Genomic DNA, 23,151 nt, shown 5'->3' with positions numbered 1-23,151 from the left:
CTAAAGCTTTCTTTCTCAAGTAATATGAAATGGTTTGCAAACTAATCATTTGATAGAGATTATAGACTTTTTTCCATAGGAAATGGGTTTTTAGATCTAAATTGACAGTGCTGCACTGTGTTTACTTATTTCTCTGATTGTTTATAGATATTATGAATCCCTTGGATGTAGAAATTTTAGGGAGAGTGATAATAGCTTTATGAGGAGTGGATGGACTCACAATTAGATCATCTAAAATATTATATATGCTATCAAATGCACTTTGCTGAATTTATTTCATCATTAAATAATTACTGCTGAATACAACTTCTTGAGTAAACAGGTGCCAAAGTTTACTAATTTTTTGTTATATCTCAAAAGAAAGCTAAAGTTCATTGCCATAATATGAACTTACTGTATACTCACATGGTGGAGAGAAAGAGAGAGAGAGACTCCCTTCTTATAAGGGCACTAATCCCATCATAAGGGCTTCATCCTCATGAGATAATCATTTTCCGAAGTACACATCTTCAAATTCCATTACATTGGAAATTTATGTTTCAATATGATTTTGGGGTACACAAGCATTCCATGCATAGCATTCTTCAAAATGGATCATAAACCTAAATGTAAAATACAATTTTAAAACTCTTAGAAAATAAGATAGCAGGAAACCTAGATGACTTTGCGGATGGGGATGACTTTTTAGTTACAACACCAAAGGCACAACCTATGAAAGAAAAAATTGATGAGATAGACTTCATGACTTCATTAATATTCAAAAATTCTGTGTTACAAAAGTTACTGTCGAGAAAATAAGACAAGCTGCAAACTGGAAAAAAAAAATTTGCAAAAACACAGCCAATAGAGGACCGCTATTCAAGATACACAAAGAACTCTTAAAATTCATCAATAATAAAATAAAAATTCCAATAGAAAATGGACTGGAACCAGGCACAGGACCACATACCTATAGTCCCAACTACTTGAGCCCAGGAGTTTGAGGCCAGCCTAGACAATATGGCAAGACCCTGTTTCAAAAAAAAAAAAAAAAAAAAAAAAAAGGATCAAAGATTTTAAGACACCTTACCAAAGAAGATACACATACAGATGGCTAATAAGCATATGGAAGCATATGGAAAGATGCTTCATATCACATGTCATTAGGGAAATGAAAATTAAAACTTCAATGTTATACCATTAGATACTTATTAGAATGGCCAAAATCCAGAACACTGACAAAACCAAATGCTGACCAGGATGGTGGAGCAACAGGAACTCTCATAGCTGGTGGGAATACAAAGCGGTATAGCCACTTTGAAAGAAAATTTAGCAGTTTCACACAAAACTAATCATAGCACTTCACATATGACCCAACAATAGTACTTCCTGATGTTTCCCTAAACAGGCTGCAAACTTAAATTCTCACTAAAATCTGCACATACATTTTTATAGCAGCCTTATTCATAATTGCCAAAATCTGGAAGCAACCAAGATATTCTTCAGTAGGTGAATGGATAAACAAACTGTGATACATCTAGATGATGGAATACTTTTCAGCACCAAAAGAAATAAACTATTAAGCCATGAAAAGACACAGAGGAAACTTAAATGTATATTGCTAAGTCAAAGAAACCAGTGTGAAAAATCTATATAGTGTATGATTACAACTATACAACATTCAAAAAAGCCAGTGTGAAAAATCTACGTGGTGTATGATTTCAACTATGTGACATTCTGGAAAAGGCAAAATTATGGAAAAGTAAAAATATTAGTGATTGCCCAGGTACAGAGGGGATGGAGGAAGGGATGAATAGGCAGAGCGCAGAGGATTTGTTTTGTTTTTTTTTTTTGAGTCTCACTCTGTCCCCCAGGCTGGAGTGCAGTGGCGCGATCTCGGCTCACTGCAGGATCCGCCTCCCAGGTTCACACCATCCTCCTGCCTCAGCCTCCCAAGTAGTAGCTGGGACTACAGGCGTCTGCCACCACGCCCAGCTAATTTTTTATTTTATTAGTAGAGACGGGGTTTCACCGTGTTAGCCAGGATGGTCTCGATCTCCTGACCTTGTGATCCGCCCACCTCGGCCTCCCAAAGTGCTGGGATTACAGGCGTGAGCCACCGCGCCCGGCCACACAGAGGATTTTTAGGGCAGTGAAACTATTCTGTAGGTTACTATAATGGTGGATAAATGTCTACATTTTCCAAAACCCATAGAATATACAAAAACAAAATGAAACAACTAATGTAAGCTGGATTTTGAATCATGATGTGTCAATATAGACTCATAATTGTAATAAATGTACCACTAGGGGCTTGATGTTTATAGTGTGGAAGCTGTGCACATGTGGGGAGAGGGAGTATATGAAATTTTTCTGTATTTTCTGCTTAATCTTTCTGTGAATTTAACACCACTGTAAAAAAATCTATTTAAAGGGATAAAAGAATAAATTATATAAACATAATTAAGTTGTATTAAACAGTAATAAGTACTGAAAATAAAAATAAATGTTCTATTTCTATATTTCCAGGAAGATAGTAAAACATTTAGTTAATTAGCATTTTGGAAATTATGATAAATCAATTGTGAGAAAGATATTACTGATGTGAAACTAATTATTTATTATAGTTTATTTATTATTTATTATAATTATTAGTAAATAATTGTTACTGACAGAAATATTTCCTGTTAAGTAGTACTATTTCAAGATGGCAAATTAGAGACTTTTCCAATATACTTCAGCCACTTGGAAGAAGCAAAATAGTGTGCAGAGATTCAATTTTGAACTTTCATTCAAGAAGGACCATGAGAATTTAACAGAAAGCAAGAGAATATGTCAGATACTAGGGAAGAGAGGGTGGACAGGCAGTCTGCATTGAGGGACCTGGCTGAGGTCTGTGAGTGACACCCCAAGGTGGGAGAGAGGGGGAGAGTGTGCTTTAATGATCCACCTTTCCCTTGGGGAACTCTCCACCCAAGCCACTGGTGAGCACCCTGTCCCTCTCAAGTCCTGGACCTAACCTGGGGAGAGGCTGGGAGACTATAAGATGGAATGTCACCGGGAAGTGCTTCAAGCATTGCTCCAGACTTGGGACCCAGTTGGAGGATGCCATTCTCAATTTTAGCTCATAACAAGCTGGCTGGGTCCATGCAAGCTAGCAGCTACAACAGCCACGGGGATTGCAGAGTTTCAAGATGGAATTTAGAGTGCTGGGTCTGCTGGGGAAGAGACCCCACAGCCGGAACTGACAGGCAAATGTGGTGTGTTTTCTAGTCATAAGCGCTGGAACTGGACTCTCCCATTGTAGACCAGAGCAGAAGGAGATTGGCTGGAAAGGTGTGGTTTTGCCCAAGCAGCAAGTTGTACAGTCAGAAACAGCTTTGCAAACTAAAAGACACACTGCATGTGACTTCACTGAGTGTCCTAACTTGCTCTTCCAGTCAGAATGAGGGAGTGACTCTTGTTGGGTCTGCAGAGTGAGAAGAAAGCAGATCCCACACCCACCGGCTCATCTGGGCTAGAGACATGGGCCATGGGCTACCTCTCTTTTCATGCAGGGAATTGGTGAGCAGTGGCAAATCCACACCTCACTTAGGCTTATCTCCAGCCAACTCACGGTGACCCTGAAAGATATTAAATGGCAATAGGACAGAATTTTATCAAAGCACAAAGACAGACAGATTTAAAAAGGAACAAAGAATCCACAAAACGACAAGATAGTAGTTAACATTATGACAGGAAAAAAAAAAAAGCCTCATTTCAATATTAACCTTGAACACATATGGATTAAATGCTTCACTTAAAAAGTCTGTTGGCAGAATGAGCCAAAGAACATGAACCAACTGTACACTGTTTAGAAGAAACTCACCCTACTGGTAAAACATTTATACACTGAAGGTAAAGGGGTATAAAAAGATATTGCACACTTCATGTCTGTAGCAACCCTGGGAACCAAAAATGAGCAGGGCAACTATGCTTGTATCAGATAAAAGAAACATTGTTTGTATTTTTAATGTTTGTGGGTACAGAGGAGGTGTGTATATTTATGGATTACATGACATATTTTCATACAGGCATGCAAAGTGCAATAATCACATCAAAGAAAATGGGGTATCCATCCACTCAAGCACTTTCTTTTCTGTTAGAAGCAATCAACTTATACACTTTGAGTTACTTAAAAATGTAAAATTAAATTATTTTGACTATAATCATTCTATTGTGATATCAAATACTACATATTATTTATTCTTTCAAACTATTGTTTTTGTACCCATTAACCATCCCACTTCCCATGACTTCTCACTACCCTTCCCAGCATCTGGTAACCATCCTTCTGTTCTCTATCGCCATGTGTTCATGTGTTTTGATTTTTACATATCACAAATAAGAAGACATAATGTTTGTCTTTCTGTGCCTGACTTATTTCACTTAGCATAATGACCTACAGTTGCATCAATATTGTTGCAAATAACAGGATCTCATTCTTGTTTAGGGCCAACTACTACTCCACTGTGTATAAGTACCATATTTTCTTTATCCATTCATCTGTCAGTTAACAATTAGGCTGCTTCCAAATCTTGGTTATTGTGAATAGTGCTGCAACAAACATGGGAGTACAGTTATCTCTTTGACATACTGACTTCCCTTCTTTCGGTATCTAGCTAGCGGTGAGATTACTGGATCATATGGTAGCTCCATTTTTAGTTTCTTGTGGAACTTCCAAACTGTTCTTCATAGCAGTTGCACTAATTTACATTCCTACCAATAATGTATGAGGGTTCCATTTTTCCACATCCTGTCTGGGATTTGTTATCGCCTATCTTTTAGATAAAAGCCATTTTAACTAGGGTTAGATGATGTCATTGTAGTTTTGATTTGTACCTCTCTGATGATCGATGATGTTAAGCACCTTTTCACATACCTATTTGTCATTTGTATGTACTTTTTAGAAATGTCTATTCAAATCCTTAATCGGATTGTTAGAATCTTTTTTCTATTGAGTTATTTTAGCTCATTATATATTTTAATTATGAATCCCTTGTCAGATGGAAAGTTTGAAAATATTCTCTACTATTCTGTACGTTGTTTATTCACTTTGATGATTGTTTTCTTTGTCATGCAGGTGCTTTTTAACTTGATGTGATCCCATTTGTCCATTTTTGCTTTGGTTGCCTGTGGTTGTGGGGTATTACTCAAGAAATTTTTGCCCAGACCGATGTGCTGAAGAGTTTCTCCAATGATTTCTTGTAGTAGTTTTGTAGTTTGAAACACTCAGATTTGAGTCTTTAATCCATTCTGATTTCTTTTTTAAAAAATATGGCAAAAGATAGGTGTCTAGCATCATTCTTGTGCTCATTGTTGGCATGTAGATATGCTACTGATTCTTGTATATTTATTTTGTATCCTGAAATTTTCCTAAATTTGTTTATCAGTTCTCATAGTGCTTTGATGGAGTCTTTAGGTTTTCCCAAATATAGGATCATATCATCTCTAAAGAAGAATAATTTGAATTCTTCCTTTCCTATTTGGATGCCTTTATATCTTTGTCTTGTCTGATTGCTCTAGCTAGGACTTCTAGTAGTACATTTATTAATAGTAATGAAAGTGAGCATATACCCAGTTTTGTGAGGGATTTTATCTTAAAGGGATGTTAAACTTTGTAAAATGTGTTTCCACCATAAATTAAAATGATCATATAGTTTTTGTCCTTCATTCTATTGATACATCATATTGATTAATTTGCACAGATTGAACCATCCTTGCATCGCAGGGATAAATCCCATTTGCCATAATGAATTATCTTTTTAATGTATTGTTGAATTCAGTTTGCTACTATTTTTTTGAGGACTTTTGCATGAATATTCATCAGACATATTGGCCTGTAGTTTTCTTTTTTGATGTGTCTTTGTCTGGTTTTCATATCATGGTAATATTAGCCTTGTAGAATGAGTTTGGAATTACTGCCTCCTCTTCTTTTTTTTGGAATACTTTGAATAGGATTGGTATTAGATCTTCTTTAAATGTTTGGTAAAATTCAGCAGTAAAGTCATCATGTCCCAGGCTTTTCTTTACTGAAATACTTTTTATTATGGCTTTGATCTCCCTACTTATTATTGGTCTGTTCAGTTCTGGATTTTTTCATAGTTCAATATTGGTAGGTTTTATGTGCCTAGGAATTCATCCATTTCCTCTAGATTTTCCAATTTAGTGGCATATAGTTCATATGTTGGCATATGATCTATATGGTCTATATGCCATATGATCTCTATATGATCTCTATATGATCTCTATATTGATGTTCTCTTAAAGCCCAAGGACTTTTTCATCAGCCTCTGGGGAATGTTGCCAGGCCTGGGACTCATCCTTCAGGGAAGGAGTCTCACTGTAGCCATCACAGCTGGGAATGTGCATGATTACACTTGTAATCAGCATGTCAGAGCATAAGCCCCACAGCATACTACCTGGGTATCGCTGCTGGTTATTCAAGGCCCAATGGCTCATTAGTCAGCAGATGATGAATCTTGCAGTGACTGGGTTTTTCCTTCAAGGTAGTGGGTTTCCTTTTGGGCAAGGCTGTGTCTAGAAATGTCATCTTGGAGCCAGGGCTTGAAATTAGGACCTCACAACCCTTCCTAGTGCCCTATCCTACTGTGACTCAATTGGTATCCAAGATGCAAGTCAGAATACTCTTTACTCTTCACTCTCTACCCCTTAAGCAGAGGAAAAAAGAAACTTTCTTTGCTGCTAACTACCCTGCCTGGGGATGGGGTAAGGATGGTGCAAGCATTCCTTTAGCCATGCTGGCTGGTGTCTCCCTAGGTCACATGCCATCCTAGACCTCTGGCTCTCAACCCCACCAAGCACTAAGAGATGCCTAGGAATTACAGTGCTTGTGTCCTAGACTGCCTTTCAAGTTTACCTAGAACTCCAGAGCACTTCAGCCTGTGGTGGCAAGGCTTGCCAAAAAATTAGAGTTCCGACAAATGGGATGAGAGATTCTCCTCTGGCTAGGTCTAGCAAGACTAGCCAAGGAGGGGAGAAAATATTCAAATGAACATAGTAAGAAATGAAAAATGAGACATTACAACTGATATTGCAGAAATACAAAAGATCATCAGAGGCTACTATGAACAACTATACACTCAAAAATAGAAAATACAGAGAAAAGGAAAAATTCCTGAAAGCATTTTCCTGAAATGTTTTCCTCATTTTTTTCATTTTCCTGAAATGAGGCTTCCTGAAAAGCCTCCCAATGTTGAACCGTTAAGAAATAGAACAGACCAAAAATGAGTGGTGGATTGAACCAGTAATAAAAAATTTCACCAAAAAACAAACAAACAAACAAAAACAGCCCAGGACCATGTGGATTCATAGCTGAATTTGATCAAACATGCAAAAAAGAAGTGGTACCAATTCTACTGAAAATGTTTCAAAATTGAGGAGAAGCACATGCTCCCTAATTTATTCTATAAAGTCAATATCATCCTGATAGCAAAGCTCAAAAATGATACGACCAAATAAAGAAAACTACAGAGCAATATCATATATACACTATCATTATATTTTCAGTTGTTCCAGAACACAATACATATCTTAATTATGCTTATTATCTATTAAAAGAGAATATTTTTCAGGTAGAAAGTTTTGAAAATGTGAAATAAAAACTAATAGCAGCAAAGCAAAACCAAACAAAAGAGAACGTTTTGAGCACTTACCATAATTTTTTATTATACTGATTTCTTAACCATTTTTCTTCACTGAGAAATTTATATAGGTATACTTTTAAAAACTCATTTAAATAACAGTTAATTTATAATGTCTCCAAATCACAGTAAGTGTTGTTCCAGATTGGGTCTGAAATTAGGGTATTTGTATGGGTTTTTCAACTTTTAAAAGAGAAAGTTGGGAAAGTATTGGTCTGAGGTAAACAAAGTTGTGAGTTTTTTTCTCCAAAAATATTCTGACAGAACTTACAGTCAGTTCTTATTAATTACAACTACATTTTTATGCTGAAATTAACAGACTATTGATAGTCAAACTGAGTAATAACCAGAAAAATATTAACAGAGCTGATTTTTTAAAAATCACACTGCCAATGTATTTTGGTTAAAAATCACAAGAAATAGATATGTTAATGCCAATAAACAGAATACAGTAGGCAAAGGTACAATCTTCCCAGCAGCTTTATGATGGGGGATTTGTAACTGGGGTGATTAGCTCTTTTTTCCCGCACATTCTACTACACAGTTGTTTGAAAGTTGACTGCACTTGTGATGAAAGAAGCTATTTTATAAGAAAATAATTTATTTACTTATGGGAAAGTTCTATATTTTCAAGAAATATTTTGAGCTCATTATATTCTCCGAAGGCACATTTACTTAAAAAGATATAGGAAAATGGTGTGTTGATGACCCTAAATTGCCTAAATAGTAAAAATCAAAAAGCAGATACATGGAATTCCCACAGGACATGGATATTTTTTCCAGTCTCAGAAGATGGAATTAACTGTGGGACCAATATGACCCAGGATAATGGAATTCACACTTTAAGTGTGGAAAACGGTGAGTTTTCAAGGAGAACAGTGGCTTGATCTCACAAAACTAAGTGGAGCCTGGAAGAACAGGACCCTGGAAATTCTAAGAAATGGTTCAGAATTAGAGAGATGACCAAGTGAGTGGCCATAGAGGAGCCAGAAGAGCAGTTTGAGGATAGTTACACATTTACCCTACGTCTGAACTCTGGTTAGAAAATAAGATGTACCATGGAATACTATGCAGCCATAAAAAGAAATGAGATCATGTCCTTTGCAGGGATATAAATGGGGTTGGAAGTCATTATTCTCAGGAAACTAATGCAGGAGCAGAAAACCAAACACTGCAGCAAACCACCACAGCACATGTTTACTTATGTAACAAACCTGCACATCCTGTACATGTGCCCCGAACTTAAAATGAAGGTTGCAGAAAAAAAAAGAAAGAAAATAAGATGTAATAAATACACAAGAAACAGAATTCACAAAGATAAAAATATTGGATAATGGAGACCTCAGAGGAAAAGAATTTATAGTGATTTTGTCATTAATCAATCTACTCTTCTTTTGCAGGCCTTTCATGCATAGTTCAACCACCAAGACCTTATCAGTTGATTCAGCAGATATTGCTTATTCTGTATATCAGTATTTAAGTGAAAAGCTAGTCAAATGCCTGGTTATGTGAGATGGGCATTATTCAGAGTATAGAACTTATTCATCCTTGGGAAAATCACATAGGTAAAGAAATTTTTCAAACGCTAAACCATTTAGTTAGCTAACTCAGACTTTGACAAATTAGTGGCTTAGATTAATATTTTTTAAAAGACACACTCTCTATTACATATTTGTGGTAAAATCTCATTAGTATTTGGTTATAAAGCTTTAGTTCCTTTAAACCCCAACCAAATATATTTCCTGGGATGAAGTAAATCTAACAGTGAAATTTAATATAAATATCTTAAGGTCAGCTAGAGAGAAAGGTCAGGTTACCCACAAAGGGAAGCCCATCAGACTAAAAGCAGATCTCTCTGCAGAAACCCTACAAGCCAGAAGAGAGTGGGGGCCAATATTCAACATTCTTAAAGGAAAAAAAAATTCAACCCAGAATTTCATAACCAGCCAAACTAAGTTTCATAAGCGAAGGAGAAATAAAATCATTTACAGGCAAACAAGTACAGAGAGATTTTGTCACCACGAGGCCTGCCTTACAAGACCTCCTGAAGGAAGTGCTAAAGATAGAAAGGAAAAACTGGTACCAGACATTGAAAAAACATGCCAAATTGTAAAGACCATCAACACTATGAAGAAACTGCATCAACTAGCAGACAATATAACCAGCTGGCATCATAGTGAGAGGATCAAATTCACACTAACAATATTAACCTTAAATGTAAATGGGTGAAATGCCCCAATTAAAAGACACAGGCTGGCAAACTGGATAAAGAGTCAAGACCCATCAGTCTGCTGTATTCAGGAGACCCATCTCACATGCAAAGACACACACAGGCTCAAAATAAAGGGATGGAGGGAGATTACTAAGCTAATGGAAAGCCAAAAAAAAAAAAAAAAAAGCAGAGGTTGCAATCCTTGCAATCCTATTCTCTAATAAAATGGACTTTAAACCAACAAAGATTAAAAAAAAAAAAAGACAAAGAAGGGCATTACATAATGATGAAGCGATCAATGCAACACGAAGAGCTAACTAGCTAACTATCCTAAACATATATGCACTCAATACAGGAGCATCAAGATTCATAAAGCAAGTCCTTAGAGATCTTCAAAGGGACTTAGACTCCCACACAATAATAGTGGGAGACTTTAGGGCTGGTCGTGGTGGCTCATGCCTGTAATTCCAGCACTTTGGGACCCTGAGGCAGCCAGATCATGAGGTCAGGAGATCGAGACCATCCTGGCCAACATGGTGAAATCCTGTCTCTACTAAAATACAAAAAATTAGCCATGCATGGAGGTGAATGCCTCAGGAGGCTGATGCTGGGAAATAACTTGAACCTGGGAAGCCGAGGTTGCAATAAGCTGAGATCGCGCCACTGCACTTCAGCCTGGCAACAGAGGAAGATTCTGTCTCAAAAAATAAATAAATAAATAGTGGGAAACTTTAATACCACCTATCAATATTAGACAGATCAACGAGACAGAAAATTAAAAAGGATATTCAGGACTTGAACTCAGCTCTGGACCAAGCAGACCTAATAGGATCTACAGAACTCTCCACCCCAAATCAACAGAATATACTTGCTTCTCAGCACCACATCACACTTATTCTAAAATCGACCACATAGTTGGAAGTAAAACACTCCTGAGCAAATGCAAAATAAGGGAAATCATAATGAGCAGTCTCTCAGATCATAGCACAATCAAATTAGAACTCAGGATTAAGACAGTCAAAACCACACAACTGCATGGAAGTTGAACAACCTGCTCTTGAATGGCTACTGGGTAAATAATGAAATTAAGGCAGGCAGAAATAAATAAGTTCTTTGAAACCAATGAGAACAAAGACACAATGTGCCAGAATCACTGGGACACAGCTGAAGCAGTGTTTAGAGGCAAATGTATAGCACTAAATGCCCACAGGAGAAAGCAGGAAAGATCTAAAATCGATACCCTAACATCACAATTAAAAGAACTAGAGAAGCAAGAGCAAACACATTTGAAAGCCAGCAGAAGACAAGAAATAACTAGGATCAGACCAGAACTGAAGAGACAGAGACACAAAAAACCCTTCAACAAATCAATGAATCTAGGAGCTGTTTTTTTGAAAAGATTAACAAAATAGATAGACAGCTAGTCAGACTAATAAAGAAGAAAAGAGAGAAGAATCAAATAGACACAATAAAAAATGATAATGGGGATGTCACCACTGATCCCACAGAAATACAAAGTACCATCAGAGAATACCTCTATGCAAATAAACTAGAAAATCTAGAAGAAATGGATAAATTCCTGGACACATACACCTTCCAGAGACTAAACCATGAAGAAGTTGAATCCCTGAATAGATCAATAACAAGCTCTGAAATTTAGGCAGTAATTAATAGCCTACCAACCAAAAAAGCCCAGGACCAGACGGATTCACAGTTGAATTCTACCAGAGGTACAAAGAGGAGAGGAGCTGGTACCATTCCTTCTGAAACTATTCCAAACAATAGAAAAAGAGGGAATCCTCCCTAACTCATTTTATGATGCCAGCATCATCCTGATACCCAACCTCGCAGAGACACAACAGAAAACGAAAATTTCAGGCCAATATTCTTGATGAACATCGATGTGAAAATCCTCAATAAAATACTGGCAAACCAAATACAGCAGCACATCAAAAAGTTTATCCACCATGATCAAGTTGGCTTCATCCCTGGGATGCAAGGCTGGTTCATCAAATGCAAATCAATAAACGTAATCCATCACATAAACAACCAATGACAAAAACCACATGATTATCTCAATAGATGCAGAAAATGCCTTCGATAAAGTTCAACAACGCTTCATGCTAAAAACTCTCAATAAACGAGGTATTGATGGAACATATCTGAAAATAATAAGAGCTATTTATGACCAACCCACAGCCAATATCATACTGAATGGGCAAAAACTGGAAGCACTCCCTTTGAAAACTGGCACAAGACAAGGATGCCCTCTCTCACCACTCTTATTCAATGTAGTATTGGAAGTTCTGGCCAGGGCAATCAGGCAAGAGAAAGAAATAAAGCATATTCAAATAGGAAGAAAGGAAGTCAAATTGTCTCTGTTTGCAGATGACATGATTGTATGTTTAGAAAACCCCATCGTCTCAGCCCAAAATCTCCTTAAGCTGATAAGCAACTTCAACAAAGTCTCATGATACAAAATCAATATGCAAAAATCACAAGCATTCCTCTACACCAATAACAGACAGAGAGTCAAATCATGAGTGAATTCCCATTCACAATTACTACAAAGAGAATAAAATACTTAGGAATAAAACTTACAAGATGTACATATCTATATTATTTTGAAAATAATATTTTGGGGTTTTGAAATTTGTCCAGAATACAAATATTTATATTTGATTTTTATTCTTTTTGAGATGGGGTCTCATTCTGTTGCCCAAGCTGTAATGAAGCGGCTCAAAAATTTATTTTACTTCCTTTACTTATACTAGCAAAAAAATACATATTGACAAATCTATGTATCATAAGAAAACTGGTAGGCTTTGACCAGTGTCTTCTCACAATTGGTAACTTTCCATAAATAGTTACTTATAAGGTTCAGAGACTATATTATATTACATTTTGAAATGATGAAACTTTTTATAACTTCAATTCATGAAGTATCTGCTTTAATGCTCTTCTGTGTATTTGTATAAGCATCATTATTCCTTATCTAAAACTAATAGCAACTTTCAAAAATATAATAAATATCCATAAAAGATAAAATATCATTTTAAATGGAATTTTTCAATATCTGATGCTTATCAATATGCTATTAATGAAATAGTGATTGCTATTATTCATTATGAGAATCCCAAGCTTAGAACAAGAAGGTATAATAACCTTATGCTTTGCTTATTTTTTTTTTTTTTTTTTTTTTTTTGAGATGGAGTCTCGCTCTGTCGCCCAGGCTGGAGTGAGTGGCATGATGTCGGCTCACTGCAAGCTCCGCCTCCAGGTTCCCGCCATTCTCCTGCCTCAGCCTGGCGAGTAACTGGGAGACTACAGGCGCCGCCACCTCGCCCGGCTATGTTTTTGTATTTTTTAGTAGAGACAGGGTTTCGCCATGTTAGTCAGGATGGTCTCCATCTCCTGACCTGTGATCCGCCCGTCTCGGCCTCCCAAAGTGCTGGGATTACAGGCGTGAGCCACCGCGCCCGGCCTGCATTGCTTATTTTTAAATGAGTTATCTCACTCACAGTACTAATAACCTGGTTTCTAGTCTTTATTTCCCAGAATGAGCAAGCCTTAGGTGATCATCAAAGGCCATTGCAGTGCTAACTTGAGGAAAAGATTTCACATACTGGTCTTTTCATTTGTTAGCTGACTTCCTCATGAAACTGGTGTCATTCTCCAGGGTCTCTCCAGAAATTAATTCCACATTTTGCATTAGCATTTTGCATTAGCTGGGACATGCCCAAGAATGTTAATTGTGAAAATATGTATTACCTCTTTAAATTTAAATCGTTAACCTTTCCCTTTGGTGAAGTGAATACTGACTTGGCAGAATTCTCTTCTAGGGAACCTTAAAAGGTATTGCAGATGTATTTGGAACTCAGAAGTTGCTGTTGCATCCTAGGAAGGTCAAATAAACTGAAGATAATAGGCTCATGACTCCAGCATTGAATATAAGGCAGTAGCTTGAATGAAGATATTTTTGTTCACATGATTAAGTGATCTTATACAACAATATATCCACATGGATAATGAGTCTTTGAGTTACAAAAATGTTTATTTCTGCTCTGCTTGTTTGTTTTGGTTTGTTTTTTAAATTACATCTCTTGGAAACATTACAAATATGGTTTAGAAAATTATTAGTGTGTAATTTTTAAAAACTTTGCATAGTCTATAACATAATGAGTTAAGTTTAGAAATGTCTTAAATATCTGAAGACAGGGGAATATTGTAATTTGTCTCATTTATCACCATGACGAAACATTCATGAATTCTCAGAAATGAAAATAAAATGTTCAAAAAATTTACAAAACAACAGAGTATAACTGAGAGACAGCAATGATAATATACAAATTAATTTTGCTTGTAAAATAAGGATATATATTTTCCTCAGACTTTTTTAACATGAAAAAGCATCAGATGTTTATAAGAAAAAATTTATGAAGATAATACTTCTTTGATACTGATAAACAACACTAATATTTCCTTAAAATGCTACTTTAGCTAATGATATAACAAATGTTTTATTAACATATTTTGTTCTGAAATACATGATTTGCTTTACATGATATATGACCATACAAAGGAATAAGCCACATTTCAAGAGACATTTATTATGTTTCAAAAATAAACATCGAATATAATGTGAAGATGGAGACTGATTTAGAGCTAACAGTCTAGCACAGACAAAATATTTATTTTGGCTGTACAACTTTCAAAGTATATGAAATAAGATTTGACGTTAGATATTTCATAAATTTAAAAGACTTCAAGAATGTTTTACAGACAAGAGAAATATTTTTGCATTTTCTTTTGCACATGTAATTTAGATATTTAATAGTGCATTAGTATATTCAGTATTTATATAGAAGCATTCACTAATATTTTTAATGTAATTTAATAGATTTAAAATCCTTTTGTTAATTACAGCAAGAGCTGAAATGACTTCAGAACATTGTAAAGACAGCTTTATTTGTACAAAAGAGGATTTTCCAATATTAAAACATATTTGTGTCTTTAACTGACTTAATGGCATAAGAAATTACATCTACTACAATAATATGTAAAATTGAAACACAGTAAAAAATCTCTAATCAATCCTGTTGTGATAAATTCTTACACAAAGGAATTACACACATCTCTTCTCCCTCTCTCTCTCTCTCTCTCTCTCTCTCTCTCTCTCTCTCTCTCTCTCTCTCTCTCTCGGAGAAGCTGGGGAGACTTTGCTCTTCTCAGTAAGGCACACATACATCAAGATACTCTTATTTCTTATATGTTTAGATTATGGTGATGAGTAATGTAATTCCAAAAATTATGTATTTTCCAAATTGTTTTCTTATTCAAAAGTCAACTATCAGTTCTCTTCAACATAGTTTTAACTGAAGTATAATTGAAGTCTTTTAAATAGGGTGATACTTGTTTTATGCTGACTTGTTTGAATCTAATGTATTACAATAGTAAATCAAGAAATGAAGGCATGGAAAATAGAAATTATACTTGTCTTTCTTTACTTGTCTATACTACTTTTTTCCTCTTCAGACTATTTTTTTTTTCACCAGCTAACCTTTACGACATATTTGTTTCAAAATAGCATAAGAGAATATTATATAAGTCATGCCCTCTTTTGATGCCTGTTATTAACTGAGTACATAGTAGTCAGCTATGCTGTTGTACACAAGTCAAAAATTATACTTTGTTTGAGAAATGGCATAGAATATCATATCTTTCAAGAATGTTACTTATAAAGAGAGGTTCTGCCCATGCATTCAAGGTAGAAAATTGTCCTCATTTTTGTCAGGTTTGTTTAAGATCAGATAGTTGTAGGTGTACAATGTTATTTCTGGGTTCTCTATTCTGTTCCCTTGTTCTATGTGTCTGTTTTTGTACCAGTACCATGCTGTTTTGGTTGCTGTAGCTCTGTAGTACAGTTTGAAGTCAAATAATGTGATGCCTCCAGCTTTGTTCTTTTTGCTTAGGATTGCCTTGGCTATTCGGGTTCATTTTTGGTTCCATGTGACTTTTGGTTCCATAGTTGTTTCTAGTTCTGTGAAGAATGTCAATGGTAGTTTAATAGGAATAGCATGTAATCCATAAATTGCTTTGGGCAGTATGGACATTTTCACGATACTGATTCTTCCTATCCAGAAGCATGGAATGTTTTTCCATTTCTTTGTGTCCACTCTGATTTCTTTGAGCAGTAGTTTGCAGTTCTCTTTGTAGAAATCTTTTCCTCCCTAGTTAGTTACAGTCCTAGGCGTTTTATTCTTTTTATGGCAATTGTTAAATGGGAGTTCTTTCGTGATTTGGCTCTAGGCTTGATTATTGTTGATGTATAGGAATGCTAGAAATTTTTGCACTTTGATTTTTTTATCCTGAGACTTTTCTGAAGTTGTTTATCAGCTTAAGAAGTTTTGGGGCTGAGACAATGGGGTTTTCTAGATATAAGGTGGTATCATCTGCAAACAGGAATAGTCTGACATCCTCTCTTCCTATTTAAATGCCCTTCCTTCCTTCCTTTCTTTCCTCTGGCCTGATTGCCCTGGCCAGAGCTTCCAGTACCATGTTAACTAAGAATGGTGAGAGAGGGCATCCATGTCTTGTGCCAGTTTTTAAGGAGAATGCTTCAAACTTTTGCCTATTCAGTATGATCTTGGCTGTGGGTTTGTCATATGTTGCTCTTATTATTTTGAGGAGGAAGAAGGGAGAGAATCAGGAAAACACAACGAATGGGTGCTATGCTTAATACTTGGATGATGAAATAACCTGTACAAGAAATCCCCATGAGACAGATTTACCTACGTAACAAACCTACACTTGTAACCCTGAACTTAAAATAAAGCTTAAAAAAAGAAAATAAGTCCTTGTATCATGAGTTTCCTTTACAATAAAACAATTTGCAGAAAATAGCTATATTGACTTGAAAGTATAGTATGAGTAATGACAGAATACTCTAGATACAATCATTATAGTATGGTCTTAAAAACAAATCCTGTAGCAGTCTTCTTTGTTTCTGATCTCAGTTACTTCTTAGCTCTGTGACCACGGGCAGTCATGTAACCTAGCTGGACCTCAGTTCTCTCACTGGTAAATGGAAATAATGATAGTATATATTATTATTCATATATATATAGTATATAAGTGATATATCATAGTATATATTATAGACTTACTATGAAGATTACAAAGAATTAAGGAATTAATACCATTGAATATTTGTAAACATTCTTAAATACCCATGACCTTCAACTTTTATCCGTGACCTCTAGGTAATAGAATTGTGAATATGTTTGTAAGGAGTTTGAATCAATCAAGAACCATTTGATATACTTTTGGCAAAGTTTTTTTTTTTGTTGTTGTTGTTGTTTTGTTTTGTTTGAGACAGAGTCTTGCTTGGTCGACCAGACTGGAATGCAGTGGCGATCTCGGCTTACTGCAAGCTCCGCCTCCCGAGTTCATGCCATTCTCCTACCTCAGCCTCCCATGTAACTGGGATTACAGGCACCTGCCACCACCATGCCGAGCTAATGTTTTTGTATTTTTAGTAGAGACAGGGTTTCACTGTGTTAGCCAGGATGGTCCTGATCTCCTGACCTCGTGATCCGCCTGCCTCAAAAAGTTCTCTCTTTAGACAGGCTTAGCACTATTTTTTAAATTTTCTTTTAAAATCTGAGTCACTGAAATAATTTTAAATATACAACCAATACTTTTATATATAATACAATATATGTAATATAACATATTTAATATCTTATATATAATATATTATATATATAAACAAAACTCTTGGATTAAAAGAAAACATTCTGAATATAAGCTCCATGATTGTGCATTATATAGATTAACTCTTTGTTTTTATAGGCTTGAAATGTAAAAATAAACTTACACAAAATGCAAATGAAGTTTATTATCTATACTAGGTTCATTGAAGTTAGAGTCTAGCTCACCTCAGTCAATAGTGCCTGAACATATACCTAGATGGATCAATGAATACATACATTGCACACAGATAAAAGTGAGCAGCAATGGTCACTTGAGGTTACAAACATTAAAAGTCATATAAAAGTGTGTATCTTTGAAAAGTTACATCATACATTTTGATCATACTTGTACTGGAAAATTATCTCATTTAAAATAGAAGGCTATGATAATCCAGGTTGACCTTGCAGCTTCAGATTGATGTAGGTTTTAACTATACCTGTAGTTTCTATAAAGATTAGTTACTGTTTAGTTAGTACAGCACAAACCAAGGTGTCTATTTAATGCAGTATATAATCAAGTAATTTATCTTCACTTTTAACATATATAACAGTTTAATCACAGAATATTTGACCATGAAAATTCAAGATTTTGTGAGCATAACATATAACATCCTTTTCAACATAACACATATTCGAGCAGAGGTAAGGTAGAAGCCTCCTGTTTCTTTCCAATGCAGTCTTCATGGATATATAGTATTCTAAACACTTGTAGAGTCAATAAACTTTTTAAGTGTTTATGGAGAACAGGGTATACTATTGCCAAATATAACAAGCTTCAAAATGACAGAAGTTGTAGTTGAGCATTTATTTTTTTTTCAGGCAAATTTAGTCCTATAAAACTTAAAAATTATACATGGTGAGGCTGTGGTAAAAGCAGTCAAGGCATAAATACACTTTTTACATACGGTGTCATGACCTGTTGGACCAATTGTAATCACAAAGCGTCACATTGTCATTTCCCTGGGATAGCACCTCTATTTTGCCCCAGATAATATGATCTACTTTTTATTTGGGTTCTTGTGAGTTGGGTAATTTCTTTAGTGTAGTTTCTTCTTTGTCATTCTGAAATAGATCCTGATTTATATAGCAAAACATACAATCTCCCTGCCCATAGACAAGAAAATCATTACATATTTGTGCATATTTTTTCATTCAATACCTAAGACAATCCCCTGGGTATTATTGTATTAAGAAAATACTATTTGAAGATTTCAGATTATGTAGATAAAAGTCACAGAGCAATTACAAGTGTCAAAGTTGATATTTAAACACTCAAAACTTTTTTTATGCTACATAGCATTTCCACATATGTTAAGTTTATTTAGAGTTTTCAGTTGTCACATAGGATCAACAAAATGCATGCTCTAAGCTGCCATGTGATATATGCTAACATAAGCATATTTTAAAACATTTTCTTGGGGAAGTAAATTATTCGATAAATGGCCTTCATTGAGTGTCAAAATAATTTTATTCCAGCCTTCTTCCATTCAGTAAGTAGAGGCCTACTATGTGCTAGGCAGTGGAATATAAGGGATGACATATTTTTCTCTCAATAAATGTAAAGGCTAGGGTGACTAAAAAAACAACTTGGCATGAATATCATAAGTGCAATACATGTTATGTCAGAAATACAAACAGGATATATAGGAGTGTAAGAGGAACTTTAGCCAAGCCTTGGGTTATTAAGGTGTAAGCTCTGAGAGATTAATACTAAAAATTATATATATATAAAGGTAGGGGAATAGCCATTCTGAAAAGAGATAAATGAAAATAATTTGCCACATTTAAAGAACATCAAGGAGCTTATGCTGTCTGGAATCCAGAATTTGAGGATAGGTATGATTTGACATAAAGATGCAGTGACATTTTGGGAAAAAAAGAAGAAAAAGGAGATAGCAATACCATTAAAATAGGGACTGCTTCTTATCTTGTCATAATACTCTCACTAGGAAATCAAAAGAGTTTATCTGATAAAAGTTTTAAATACTCAACTTTATATAAATATATGGACTGGTTATCAAGTAGGAGGCAGTGTCTAGTACAATAGTTCTCAACCTGAGGGAATTGTGTCTCACAGGGAAGTTTTGACAATTGTTATAAATTGACTGTTGGGTAGAGTTGAAAGAGCACTAAAAAAAATCCGTTTTCCAATGGATGGTCTATGTATTCAAAAGCAATGTATTGATAACCCAGTATAGAACAGCTACTAGAGGTAAGAGAAGCAAGAAGCAAAACAAAGTCTTGAGAAATGTACTAAAATAGAGGACAAAGACAATAAATAATTACAAGACATCTGGTGAATACTGAATATCAGTTACCCAACATATTTTCCTCCCTCTCTCTTTCCCAGTAGAACCACAATTTTTATTATCTGTTCCTTAATCTAATACTTCTCAACTGGGAGATTGGTCCCCAGGGGACATTTGTCAATATCGAGAGCCATTGATTGTCATAATTAGTGGCATCTAATGGGCAGAGGACAGCATCCAACAATGCACAGTAACTTCCTCTACAGTAAAAAAAAATTACTTGATCCAAAATATCAATAGTGCTGAGGTTGAGAAACTCTGCTGTAGTGGTTAAGGGTATGAGTTCTCTGGTTTTGATTCTTAGCTCTACACATCCTGCCTGAATGATCTAGACAGATTTCTTTCTGCTGCTGTTTTGTTTCTGTTTTGAGACAGAGTCTCACTCTGTCACTCAGGCTGGAGTGCTGTGGCACAATCTCGGCTCACTGCAACCTCCGCCTCCCGGGTTCAAGCAATTCTGCCTCAGCCTCCCAAGTATATGGGATTACAGGTGCCCACCACCACGTCCTGCTAATTTTTGTATTTTTAGTAGAGGCAGGGTTTCACCATGTTGGTCAGGCTGGTCTTAAACTCCTGACCTCAGGTGATCCGCCCGCTTTGGCCTCCCAAAGTGCTGGGATTACAGGCGTGAGTCACCGTGCCCAGCCCAGATTTCCTAACAATATACTTAATCTTTTAGTTGTTCAGTTTCTTCATATAAAAATTATTAAGTATTTTTATTATAAATATTTTTGATATTTAATGTGTTTTATATACAATATTAATACTGAAATTCATAAAATTTTTTGAATATTTCACATAATCGTTGTAAGGGTTAAATATGCTCATGCATAAATTACCAAGACCAGCAACTGGCATAGAGAAAGTACTCAAAGAATGTTACCTCTCATTAAGTTCCTACTAAGATCTTCAAGGATTAAGAAGTTAGACTGTTTTTAGATACTGGATGAAGGTTGGTCAAAATGTGAATTACCATTGACAATTCAACTATTCTCATTTCCTTTTTTGGGGCACTCTGCAATGTACTTGCCTATATTTGAAATTTACTATTTGTTGTTACTCTATGTATCTAATTTTTTCTAGACTATATTAGGTTCAGAAAAAAAAATACTCTTCTAGTACCTAAGTTTGCAAACACAATAGAAGTCAACTAATTTGGACATTAAAAATTCTGAATTTGGCCAAAATTTATTTTTCTCAGTGTGGAAAAAATGTTTGCTACACATTCAAGATATTACAGGAGTTCTCAGGAGTTTTTAAAAATCTGCTAAAGCTCTTAAAATTGTATTCATATCAAATAATATTTGAATTACAGATACTTCATCTACTTTATTACGTTAAAGAAAAATATCTAAAGACCTTTGGAAAAAATAGCTGCATTCTTATTCTTCAATAATTCATTATTTTAAAAAAGTATTTTTCTGCATTGTAAATGAAATCGTGAATCTTTTCTTTACTTAACAAAACTGTAAACAGAAACTAAATATATATTCTTTATTACCAAATTCCAAAACAATTTTTTAAAAAAGTTACCATGTGCAGCCAGATTTTAAATAGAATTATTGATATTCTTATTTGGACATTGAAACTAGTATAATTTTAAATTAGGATTCAGAAACTATCACAATTAGAAAATATTAAGGGAATTTATTTCTAAATATTTTTCTGTGTTTGTTTCCTATGGAGTATCATCATATTGTCCAGGAAATTTATTTTTAGAAATAACCCCAAATTACATTTACAAATTGAATTTGCCATTACTCTTGTTAGGTAGATGAAAGCAATTGAATGGAAATTCTTTTTGTAGTGAAGCACAAACCTCAAGAACGAAGAAAGGCTCTGTGTGGAGTATCAACTTATTATTTTCATCACTCTGAACCAGAATCATTTTCCTTGCAAATTCAAAAGTTCTTATTACACATAAACAAATATACAATGATACATACATATATAAACAATGTTGTCAAATCAATGCCTTTTTATAAGGAACTGCTTTCCTGCTTTCCTTCTTTTTTCCTCCTTTTTGACTTTGATTTTCTGTTACATTTTTTTCTTATCTTCAAAACAGCACCACTCTACACCTCCACTCCTCTTAGCAACCTGTTAACCACCAAGTAGGGACTCTTCTCTATTTTCTTCATGCTTACATAATTTTATACAGATTTTTATAAATGTTTGCATACATACATATATATATTCAAAGAACTTGGGGTCCATTAGTAACTTTACAAAATTGTAATCATATTAATACTCTTCTGTACCTTGCTTTTTCACCTGCAAGAATCTCTTAGTTAACTCTTTGAGACTACTTTTTATAGATCCTGTTTGTTATTTTTAATGGGTACATAATATTTGGCAAGTACATGGACTCTATTTAACCTGTTCTCATAGATTATAATTTAGTCTGTCCTCAGTTTGATTGGTTTCTTTGATGACACCAATATAACATATGTATTTGCTTTCTCTGACATAGCAACCCAGGATTACAGTGAAATTGAATCCAGAGTTACATGGAAAAGATGCTTATGAATAAAACACAAATCATGGCACTGTCCTCTGGAGTGAAAATGCTATGCAACTGATCAGTAATAAGTGATATAAAAATCATTGCATTCAAAATTAATAAATAACAAGCAGTAAAATTTTGAATTTAATTTCAACTTAACTTACTAAGAGACTAGGTAAAATTACTTATTTGCTTTGTGGGTCTAGGAAATTTTCTTTCTCAGTTCTTTGTTACCCAAGTTCCACGAAAATGCTTTTGTGCAATTTATTTGTCTTTCTTCTTTCAGAATAATCTGCACGGATACTTCCTTTATTATTTGCAAAAAATTCTCAACCTTTGTTTATACAGTTGTTCAACATTTATATGAGGCATAGACTATTATTAGCTCTATACTGAGGTCTTGCTTTCCTTTAATAGGCTCAGCAAACTATATGACTGGTGACATGTACGGAAGAAGAGTTGGTTTTCAGTTTCATCATGCTACTGCTCTATCCTGTGCCTCTTTTGCCCACTGCCTCTATGATCTGTGTTTGCTAATGTAAAGGAAGAGATTCTCCCCTGCCAGCTTTTTGCACAAAGAGTACCTTTTTCAGACTGAGTCTGAAGTGAACACGTTCTTGGTTGAACACAAACATGGACTCATGCTTCCTGTGTACCCCCATGGCACATGCTCCTTGGTTGTTTAACG

The sequence above is a fragment of the Macaca thibetana genome, chromosome 2, assembly GCF_024542745.1.
Source record: "Macaca thibetana thibetana isolate TM-01 chromosome 2, ASM2454274v1, whole genome shotgun sequence".
Taxonomy (NCBI): Eukaryota; Metazoa; Chordata; class Mammalia; order Primates; family Cercopithecidae; genus Macaca; species Macaca thibetana.
This window is presented reverse-complemented; position numbering follows the sequence as displayed.